Here is a 12,402-nt window from a genome sequence, read left to right on the forward strand (position 1 = left end):
CAAGACCATGAACCAGGATCATGGTAGTATGGAAGTTTTCTAAGAATACGGGGCATCCGTAGCATTCACGAGGTTGACAGGCAGTTGTGGGAGTATTGTAAGACTACGAGGTAGATGTAGCATACACAAGGATGATAGGCTGTCAGGGAAGTGATGTAAGTATGTGATGTAGTCTTAGCCTTCATCAGACTGGGGTAGGCCATGGTAGAGGTGGTCGTTGGGCTGAAAGAGGATCAGTGCATGCCTGGGTCGAGACATACAACTTTTTGGAGGATTATTCTTTGTTTGGTATGCAGATCGTTGGGTTCGAGGCGAGGTAGGCTTGTGCAGAGCTCGTTTGGGTGAGACCCGTGGGAGAGTCCTGTATGATTATGATAGTGCGAGTGAGACCCGATAGAGATTGGTTGGAAAAAGGATCCTCTAAAAGATAACTCTTTATCTCGTGTGTACAATCGAACCGTCGCCTTCCCGTGATCATGAGAAACACCTGAAATACATAACACACAAAACGGTAAGCACGAAGCTTAGTGAGTTCCCCAAAATACCACATACAACACATACGCCACTCAAGGCTACAATATGAACCTTTGGTCAGTGTGTCTCAGTGGAACCTTCCAGTCCTGTATCATTGGGCCCTCCGGCCCGGTCTATATCGTTGGACCCTCCGGTCCGGTCTGTATCGTTGGACCCTCCAATCCAGTCTATATCGTTGGACCCTCCGGTCCGGTCTATATCACATAACATACATATATCACAATACACATATTCACAATTAACACATAGCACATAAGACCCTCCGCTCTGCTCATAGTTACCACTCTAGGTAATGTATAGTGAGAAGACTCACCACGGGTGGCGAACAGATCCTATAAATGCTGCTGCTACACTCCGACTTCTATCACTAAGCCAAATCCACAAATAACCCCATTAGGATCTAAGACCAACCTTCACATTATTAGGTCTAAACATGGTCCACCAACCTCGTCCATATATGAATCGAGTCCATTGGGCCCACCATGGCCCAATGTTCCAAATTGGGCCTAAACCCTTATATGGGCCTTACCCTAAAGCCCATCTAAATATTCTAGTCCACATGACCGCTCTTGGATGGCGCATCAATGGCCCAAATACTAAAACCCAATAGGAAGGCCCAATCACAAGGCCCAAGTAAAAAAATTAGGGTTTTCACATAAAATGACGATTATGGTTAAGTATTTCTCACTTAACCCATTAAGTCCATTATTCCACTTATAGATCATATAATAAAAATGTCATGGGTTTTATCTTCAGCTCACTAGTCCAAACACGGGTCCCAATAGTCCCAAATCAACCAACCCAAAATTAGGGTTTTCTAAACCCTAATTAGGGTTTCTAGCGAGCCAACCCCATCCAATATTAAGTAATTGGGCTAATAAGGGTTCCACTAGGTCAACACCACCCACTGCCACCTCAGGCAGTGGTGGTCGGCGGCGGCTCCGGGCAGCAACCACCATTTCTAACGGTGGTGGTGGTTCCGGCCCAAAGAGTGCATAAACTGATGGGTTTTATGCATAAGAAACAATCCTATGTGCTCATAGAAACCCTAATGCTTGGATCTAGGTTTCTCTATTGTACATGCTTTGAATCCAAGACTAATAAACTTAGATCTAACATACTGTAAACTGAATTAGGGTTTATAGAATTACCTTTGATTGTTATATAGCAATAACAATCAATTCCTTGCTTGGATTGGCTTTAGAAAGCTTAGTGCCTCAAGTGTTGCACCTCTAATGGAGTCACAAACACCTTATGCAACTTGGATGAAGAGGAGAAGAAAGGAGGCTGCCAAAAACGACTAGAAACCCTAGAGAATCAGTTCCACACTTTTGGAGCCTAAGGGGTCCTTTATATACTTGTGTGGGCTGCTAGGGTTTCAGTCAAAACCCTAACGGACAGCTTAAACTCTAAGCAGCCCATGGAACCTTCTGGATAAGGCCATGGACGAAAATATGATGGGCTCCCATCATAATTTCGTTCACCCCTTATTCCTTTAGCATTCCTTAGCCCAATAACTCAATTATCCAATACAATCAAGCCCCCTAAATTTAATTAATCTCTTTTAGCCACAAAATTAATTATCAATTAATTCTTGACTAATATTAATTAAACAATATGATTTCTCCTTTAATATATTATTCTCATAATATATTAATAAATCATATTTAAACCTTTCTCTCCTTAAATCATCCTACATATTGCTACGGTGAAGGCAACCCAAAATGACCATGCTCATAATCGGGTCAAGTACATACCAAAATAGTTATGGACTTAGACACTAATCCAACATAAACAACCTTAAACATAAAATATACGCGCACACAGCCACCTCCCATGGTGGCTGGTGGCGGCATATGGCGGAAGAAGGCAAAGCTAGGTGGCAGCCACCACCTTGAGGTGGTGGTTTTTGATTTTCCGGTCCAATAATTCTCATATAACACCACAAATGTCGAGAATAACTCATGTACTCGACCATACACAACTCTGCCACCCTCACCGGCGGCTGCCATAACCGAAATGAGCATAAACGTAACCATAAGGTCACCGGCAGCAGGTGGCGACGTCCCACGACGTCCAACTGGTAGAAACGAAGAAGAAGAAAGAAGGTGGGTGGCTGGTGGTCTTACTAAGTGCCTTCAGGTTAAGCCAGACCTGTGCAGCGAAGAACGCGGCTGAAGCCGCCAGTCTCGGTGACTCCTCGGGATCCTTTACGTCTCCGATAGCAGCAAGGAGATGGTGCTCAACGACGCTTCAACGATAAGGCAGCAATCAGCGGTCTTGGAGCCTCTCATGGCGGCGGCTGAAGAGAGGTTACATGATGGTGGCGGCGACTTCCACTTTAGGTTTAGGGTTACCCTCCTCCAAGTGAGAGGGAAAACAAACACGGAATTAATCCCGTGACATTTGAAACTTTGGACCTTTTGACAATTTTAGCCCTCCCCAACGAAACCTTCTTCAACTTTAACCCAATATTTACCTTTTTAGCCCGTACTTCCATAATTCTCTTCAATTAAATCCCAATAGTTACCTTGCAGCCCCTGATTCCATAAATTCATTACAATTAAGGTCCAAAACTTACCAAATAGCCCCTGCCCTCTGAACTCTTTACAATTTAAATCGTGAACTTACACTTTTAACCCCCAAAAATCCAAAATTACATCAATTGGCTCCCCGACACCCTTACTCCGCTAAATATTATTTATTTTGGAGCTCTAAATCTTTATCTATTTATTTATTCAATAATCGGGATGTTACATTATCTTCAACCTCCATTAACATTAACCCTAAAATCGAAGCCCTAACCTTCATTTGAGCATTCCTGGGGATTTTTAGTGATTTGGAGTGCTTTTGGTACACATTGAATAGGAAGGAGATCATTAGAGAAGTATTAGTTAGCTTGGAGCTTGTGGATACAGACCTTGTGCATCTTGATCTATCTTTTGGAGGTATAAAGCTTCAAACTTTATGGTTCTTTAGTGTAGATCTAGTTATGGGTTTTTATATAAGCATGTTTTGGTCCCATGGCTTGAATTTGTGAGTAGAAGTTACTCCAAAACCTTTAGACTTCATATCTTATCATTTCTACTCTTTTTTTGTGATAAAAAATCGGATCTTTGGGGTTGAAGTTCACCCATGCATGAGTTGTTGGCCATTTAATGAAAGTAGGATGTAAGATCTAGAATTTGAACCTCTTGGAGCCATGTTATGGTTTAAAACAATTGACTTCATGGAATAAGATCTTAGCTAAAAGCAAATATGAAAGGTGGACATTTTAGTCTTAAGAGGTTAAGCTCCTTTGGTTGAGTTTTGGCCCTCTGATGAGTACGTTGGGCGTACGTAGGAGTGCACTCAGCGTAATGCATGGATTCCTCGAGTTTTGCTTCGGTGACTTGTACATTGTGCAACGGCGGGCGGTATGCGGAGCGTACTCTTGAGAAGTTCATTTTGGGCCTTGGGTCTTTTGGGGTTGGGCCATGAGATGTTGGGTCCGATATGTGAAGGGTAAAATGGTCTTTACCCGTTGGAAGGATAGGATATGGATTGGACCTTGGATTTTGGGAATTGACCTTAATTATTGATTAATGATATTTGGTTAACCTCAGTGTGAGGTTTTCGGTAGCAGCATTGTGTATATCTTGGTTATCTCAGATTGAGGTGAGTCTCCTCACTGTACCCATGGATCGAAGAAACCAATGCCGACCCATTAAGATCTGTTATATGCTAACTGTCTTTATAACTCTTGCATGGTATGATTGATGTTATGTGGCTTATAGGTGTTGCATGCTCGGGTTGAAATAAACCCCAGGGCGGGGCCTACTATTGCATGTGCGGGTTGAAATATACCTTATGGCGGGGCCAATATTTGTTTATTGGGTTGATATATACCCCAGGGCGGGGCCCATTATGACATGATCGGGTTGAAACATACCCCAAGGTGAGGCCCCAGGGCGGGGCTCATATTTGCTTATTAGGTTGGAATATACCCCTCAGTTAGGCCTAATGATATGTATGGTATGTGGTATTTTTGAGAACTTACTAAGCTTTGTGCTTTCGGTTTTTTATGTTTTTGGTTTCTGGTACTTCCAGTTCGAAAGGGAAGGGTCCGACTTGATCACAACACATCCACCCATGTTTCACCAACTTGACGATTTTGGGATTGTACTTTGATAACTGTTTTATTATGATATACCTTTGAATGTTTGTAAAAAGATAATTAGTGTTTTGATTAAACTAAAAATAAAATTTTTACCTTATAATTTTTTGGTCGTTATATATATATATATATATATATATATATATATATATATATATATATATATATGTGTGTGTGTGTGTGTGTGTGTGTGTTTGTCTATGTGTGTGTGTGTATTTAGACGTTTACTCTCGATCATCCGTATTTATCTCTTATAAACGATTAAAGATGAGTTTCTCAAAGAGTGAGCACGGAGAAAACTTTAATAATCTGTATTTTTACCTACACAACCTTAGTCGAACCAACCTCCATACTTACACTCACATCAAAACTAATGTGATGGATCGTTTCTAAGCTTGTTTTGTGGCTATTAGATGCATGGTATATTTTTTTCCACATTTCTATTGTTTCTTTAAAATTGATAATTTCTACATCTAAACTAATTGTTTTGTGTTCCCAAAAAAACACAACTCCATGCATTCATAGGTTGTTTGTTGTCTGTCATCTTCATAGATAATGTATGTCTAAGAAGGGACTACCTAAACACTATGTTCGTAGCGGTTGTTATTGACGGGAATAATCAGACCCTCCCTATAACATTTGGTCTGGCCGTGGAAAATAATCTAAATTATTTTACATGGTTCCTCATGAGGTTAAAGGAAGCTCTTAGAGTGGGTAGGGAAGTATCATTCATAACCGATGAAAAAAACCATGCAAAAAATGGATAATCCTGACTAGTTCACCATATTCCGGAGTATTCTAGGCATTCTGTAACAGCCCGAATCCCAGGCATAATATTTATATGATTTTGACTGAGCAAATCGACGAGTTGGAGGCCCCAACTCGACGAGTAGAGAAGGATTTTGGCCGCCTGGGTTTTACGACCAACTCGACGAGTTGGCGTTGTGAGAGGAAACCCTAATTTTTTGGGTTTGTGTCATATTTAAAGGAACTTAAACCCTCTTTTCCTCCACCCTTGTCACCTTAGAGCTCTGTGAGAAACCCTAGACCAGTTCCACTCGTTGTGTGAGAGAGAGAGAGAGAGGCTAAATTGAGTGTTCTTGTGCATCTTTAGAAGGAGATTTGGAGAGCATTGCGGATTGGATCGAAGAGGGGTTGCAGACCCAGTGTTCTTCAGTGATTAGCTTCTGTGTGGAGGTAAAAAGCTACTATCTTGACCATTTCATTGTGAGATCTTAGTTTAGGGAGTTTTTAGGGTTTTCTCTCATCCATCTTTTGTTATTGAGTCACTTGAGCATATCTTGAGTTTGAAACCTCGGATCCGGACTGTAGGAGATCTTGTGAGCCCAAAGATCTGAGCTTTATTGAGCTAGAGGCAAGCTTTTGTGCATCCAACCCAAAATGGAACTTGTTTTGGCATTTCAAGCCCTAAGTGCCATGCATGGACGTAAAGCTTGCAGCTTTACGTGGTATCTCAGCCTTGGGAGGCTAGATCTAGAGTTTGGGGTTGTAACTCTGCCTTAAAACGTCTGAATGAGAAAATAGACTTAAGGGACTCGACGAGTTGATGAGCCAATTCGACGAGCCGGCTAGGGTTTTCCCCGACGAGTCTGGGCATGAGTAACTCGGCGAGTTGATGAGACAACTCAACGAGTTAAGTTGGATTTTCGCGACATTTCTGAAGGAACGAGGGGACTCAAGGAGTCACATAGATGCACTCGACGAGTCGGGTCAACATGGACTGTTGACTTCGGTTGACTTTAGGGTTTGGTCAAGGCAGGAACTATGGAGACCATGGAGGGGTAAAATGGTCTTTTACCCATCTCAAGAGATTAGAGAGAGAAAATACTTTGGTTTATTTCGAGTTGTGATTTAAGTGTTAATTATAGATAATTATCGTATGTGTTAGGCGAATGCTAGATCGGTGATTTGTGTACGTGGTTTATTTGCTTGCGTACGAGGTGAGTCTTCTCACTATACTTACCTTGAGTGGTAATTTTGTGTGACCGAAGGGTCTTGTGTGCTTATATTGAATATTGTGATATCTCACATTATGTCTTTGTGATTTATGTTGTGTATTATTCCGAGCTTTATTGATTTAGAACCGGAGGGTCCGCCCAAGTTGTAGGACCAGAGGGTTCCACTGAGACACATTAACCGGAGGGTCTTATTCAAGATATAGTCGTGAGAGGCTAATGAGATGTGTGTGGTATTTTGGGGAACTCACTAAGCTTCGTGCTTACCGTGTTTTGTGTTATGTGTTTCAGGTACTTCTTAGGATCACGGGAAGGCGCCGACTTGAGTACACATGAGAAGAAGTTATGTTTTAGAGGATCCTGGATTTTTATTCAAACAATTATGGATATGTGTTTTTGATAATTTGATAGTTGGGGTTTTGTGAATTGTGTTAATGAGAATTCTGTGATTTTAAAATGAAATTTTATTTGAAAATTTATGGTGTTACGCATTCCGAAATACGTATATTTGTTTCCAAACTCAAATGTAAGTAGCTTAAAGAATATAATTCACTTGGTTTGACAAATCCATGCTGAAAACTCAGTGCAAAATATAGGTATAACGAACTTCGGAATTGCAAAATTCGGAATGCTTATTCTGTATTTTTGTGTGTGAGTCTCCTATATATACCATTGGGCTATAATATTAGGCTTGAGTCATTTTTCTAGTCCGAAATGGCCCCTTCCAAACTAAATGGTTACTTAAAAAAAAAAAAAAAAAAAAAAAAAAAAAAAAAAACTTGGTTACTGTTGTTAACTAGAACACAAATTGTGGTTTGATTACTCAATTTCTCTTAAATTTATTTATTTAGGTATTGTTCTTATTTGAATATTTATATTTATTTATCTTCGCTTATGTTCATTTATGTTTGTCCGTTCCTACTTTTTTAATATCTTAACGAAGATAAATGTACTGACACGAAAGAGGTAATTATTTTAACTAACGAACAAAAAAAATCCATTTTGTTTTTGTGTTCATGTTCATGTCCTTTCATTTTCTTTTAGGGGGTGTTTGGCTTAGCTTTTCAAACCCCAAAAGTTCTTTTTGGAAAAGTTACAAAAAGTCAGGATTTCCTGACTTTTCCAAAAAGTTCATTTTTCTTATGTAAAAACTTCAAAAGTAGCTTCTAAAACTAGTTTGCCAAACATCTTTTGCTTTTTTTTCTTTTTCAAAAAGAACTTTTGGCTGTGAAAAGCTAAGTCAAACACCCCCTTAGTCAGGTAAATTAAACCAAGGAGCACAAACACTTCTTGCTCGATTCATTTGCATTTCTACTGGAAAGCAAAATTATTCTTTATATATATATATATATATATATATATATATATACTAATAAAAGAGTAGTCATTTTGTCAAGTGTCATAATATTAGAACTCCTAATTAATATGATGCCACTTGTCATTCTATTAATTATTCTATTTTAAATTCATTAAACCTCCTAATTAATGTGATGTTATTTGTCAATCTATTTATTTTTTATTTTAAATTTTAAATTTTATATTATTGTTTTCATTAGTTCACAAATAAAAAGAGTCTAATATATATGATAAATTAATTCCACATATTTATTTGAATCAACAATTACAACTTTACATAACTAATAAAAAAATCTCTTAATTAATAACGTATTTAAAATTTTATATAAAATAATTGATTAATAATTTTGAATTTTTTACTATGAATATTTAATTAATTTTGTAACCGTGGTTTCCACGAGTTATAAACTAGTATATATATATATATATATATATATATATATATATATATATATATATATATATATATATATATATATATATATATAGATGAATGTTGTTTTGCCACATGTTAATCTCTCATGAGTTTTGACATTTGTCATTTTATGGTATTTTTGAAATAAATATTATCCACTTGTCAATTTTTTGTTTTGTTTCAATTTTAAAATCAAAGTCATATACTTATATATGTAAAGTATTAAATATCATATATATGATATTAAATTGCAATAAATATATTATTATTTTCTTATTTTAAAGTTGTACATTAAAGATATTTTCTTTTTACACTTTAATGTTTTTTTTTTTTTTTTAAATCAATCCGTATAATACACGGGTCTTACACCTAGTATATATATAAAGAAATGTTAAATTCATTTTCATAAGTATTAATTAGGTGGTCCAATTGAATAAAGCTTTTGTTTTCTAATATTATACAATTTGACTTTTCAAGACGTTTGTTATTTTATTTTTCATATAATTAAACAATGGATATCTTTTCTTAGAAAACCAATAAGCTTAGAGTAGGTGTAGAAAGTTTATATAATTCAATCGTGCATAGAGTTTTTCTACTTTAAAATTAAATGAATTTGTTTGTATGTACTTTGCATTAAACAACAAAAAAAGGCATTTAATATAGAATACCGGTTCAAATGGAAGGAACCATTTATTTATTGTTTTCGTGTAAGGAAACTATATATTTTATTAACTTATTTAGAGATCTTTTATTAGTTTGTTTAATAATATTTTAATTTATGAATATGCAATCAATATGGTAAAAAAAACTAATATATTGGTAGCGAATTCAATATGATTAAACAAATAGATCAGAAAATTAATTTGTTATATAAAAGAAAAAATTAGAACGGCTACACACGGACTCACTATCATAGTTTTAAATCGACATATTTTTTCTCTAACAAGACTTGAACTTTAATTTTTTTGATGAACGTCTTTCCCTCAACTCCCAATATCGTTAGGCTAATTTGTTATTAAAAAGAAAAATATAATAACTAGTTGCATAATTTAGTGTTTTACCCAAAAGAAGAATCCATAACTATGAATTATACAAAACAAACAAAAAATAAATTTTAACGGTTTGTTTGGATGAATAAAATAAATAATAAATCAAAATAAAATAATAAAATAAATTAGAACGACTATACACGGACTCACTATCATACTTTTAAATCTATATATTTTGTCTCTAACAAGACTTTGAAGTTTCAATTTTTAGTTGGACACCTTTTCATCAAATCCTAATACCGCTAGGCTAATTTGTTATAAAATTATTAAAAAGAAAAATATAATAAATAGTTGCATAATTTAGTGTTTTACCCAAAAGAAAAATTTGTAACTTTGAATTATACAAAACAAATAAAAAAATAAATTTTAATGGTTTGTTTGGATGAATAAAATAAAATAATAAAGAAATAAAAGATACAAGATAATAGAATATGATACTGTATTCTATTTTATAAGTTTTATTTAAAATTATATTAATATATTATTTGATATAAATAAATGTTTGAGCGAAATTAATTTTATTAACAAACATAGAGAACCCTGGGATGTAATTAAATTCTAATAAAGATTGAAATATAATATCAAATAAATGAAAAATATTTTCATTATAATACTCAAGTTTTGAAAGATAATTATTTTCATTCGTATACCACCATTTCAAGACCAAATGCAAGACCAAGCATGTTACATACATACACTTTTTCCTCATAACCATCATTACTATGCACATGAAAGGCCTACAATTCTGTGCACATAAGTTGGCAGCTTGTTTTCTAACCTTTAGACCACCTCTTTTTCTATACATCCAAGGAATCAATCTCTATTGTAATTTAAGTATCATTTAACGTAATATTTTCACAATAAAATCAAAACATTTGATGTAAAAGCTGAAATCAAGACTTAAATCTTTTAAAATAGCTAAGGTGACATATCTAGATATCAAGAGACGTGTTGATAACATGACTTCTCGAGTTTAAATCTTACCGTTAGAAAGTAGGGTAATATACATAAAATTTACAGTTTAACCGTAATATTTTATTTTGGTCACTTAAAATCAAACATTGTTGAAATAAACTTCCACTACAACTATTGTGATATCGATGGCATCATATGTTATATAAAATAGCAGGTTATGCATGTCATACATGTAATGAGAAGCCATTGTATAGAGTCAGATTCTATTTATATGATGCCATGCAGGTTTCATTTTTAACACTAGGTAAACTAGAAATGGATTTTTATGTTGATCACAGTATAAAATTTCTTTAAAAAAATCATTGACTTTAATTGATCGAAATAAAGTATAAAGTTAGACTCTAAAAAAGACAGTTTTTATGTATATGGCCCTAGAAATTACAATATAAGTTACAAATCAATTAACAAATGAAAGAAAACCAACATGTCGAAAAGTGTTACCAGATTGGTTTGTTTATGAGCTTGTGAAACGACAATCTTGAAAAAAGAAAATGGTATGGAAAACACAATTGGGGATATGATAATGGTGTTGGGAAGATTAGGTGTACAATTGGATTGTTAAATACGTTTCGCTTGAAATATGGAGCATTAATGGTCCCACTACTTTATGAATCTTTAAAATACCTCCTAAAGTTTCTTTTGCCGCTTTTTTTTACTAAGAAATACAATTATTTTTTAGTACATATAATGTAATGCAAGTTATCATAATAATTACTATGAGATTTTCTGTCTTAATTATGAAAAATATTTCTATTTATTTATTATGAAGATTATTAATACATTTTACATTTAATTATGATAATATATATCTTATAATAAATGCATTTTATATTTAATTATGGTAATATTTATCATTAATTATTGCTTACTATTACATTCTTTTGATGTTATTTTCTTTGTTTGTTTCTATACTTATTACTTCTTTTTACGACTCAGGTATTAATAAAACTGTTTTTGAGGTATAGATTTAAATGCATTATTGCCTTGGAGTTAAAGATGCACACCCATAAAAGGTACTTTGGGCTTTTACATAACGCATTGGCTGGCCATGTCACACAATTAATGCCTTTGATTCGTTTAAAAACTCGCACTATAGACCGAGCCTTCACCAACCTAGTTTGGGAGACATTAGAGAAAATGGTTATAAAATAAACTCTTTTTGTATATTATATGATGTCATATTTGTATCCTAGTATGTTATATGATAACGGTAAACATGATAACCGAACTTTTGAACCCTTGGAATGTAAAAGCCTAAGATGTATGTTTACACTATTGTTTGTCATATTTCAATTGCACTAATTGTCATAAAGAAGTTCCTATAGTGTATGTACTTATAGTTAGAAGTAATATACTTGTGAACATGGAAGTGCCTTAGAATGGAATGACAAAAACCACAAGTATATGCCCAGGGCCGGCTCTACCCTTTGCAAAATTAAGCAATGACTTAGGGCCCCCAATTTTAAAGTTTATTCTATTATATATGTATATATACACGCATTTCTTGGGTTACAAATACAAGTTGAAGCTTGGTCTGGTGGTAAAACACTAGTTTATAAAACTAAAGGTCGTAAGTTCGAAACTTTTGCTTACTTAAAGGGCCCAAATTTTTTTGTTTGCTTAGAGCCCCTAATTTGGTTGAGCCGTCCATTTATATGCCTTAAATTCACACTTCCTGCTCGTATATGCCTTAAATTCACACTTCCTTCTCGGACAACCTCCTCATCTCCCCTTTGATTATGACCATCTCCACTCTTCTAAAGCACTCGTTAGTTTTTTCCTATTGATATGTCCAAACCACTCTGATCTTTTGTTCCCTTAATTTTTCAATGATCAGTATCACTCCCAACAAATTCCTAAAAAAGACGTGTTTGGTTTTTTGTCCAGTAATGTTCTACAACATGTCTAGTGTAATATTCACATTTTGCAATCTGCATTTTT

The sequence above is a fragment of the Lactuca sativa genome, chromosome 2 (genome assembly GCF_002870075.4).
Source record: "Lactuca sativa cultivar Salinas chromosome 2, Lsat_Salinas_v11, whole genome shotgun sequence".
In the NCBI taxonomy this organism is placed as follows: domain Eukaryota; kingdom Viridiplantae; phylum Streptophyta; class Magnoliopsida; order Asterales; family Asteraceae; genus Lactuca; species Lactuca sativa.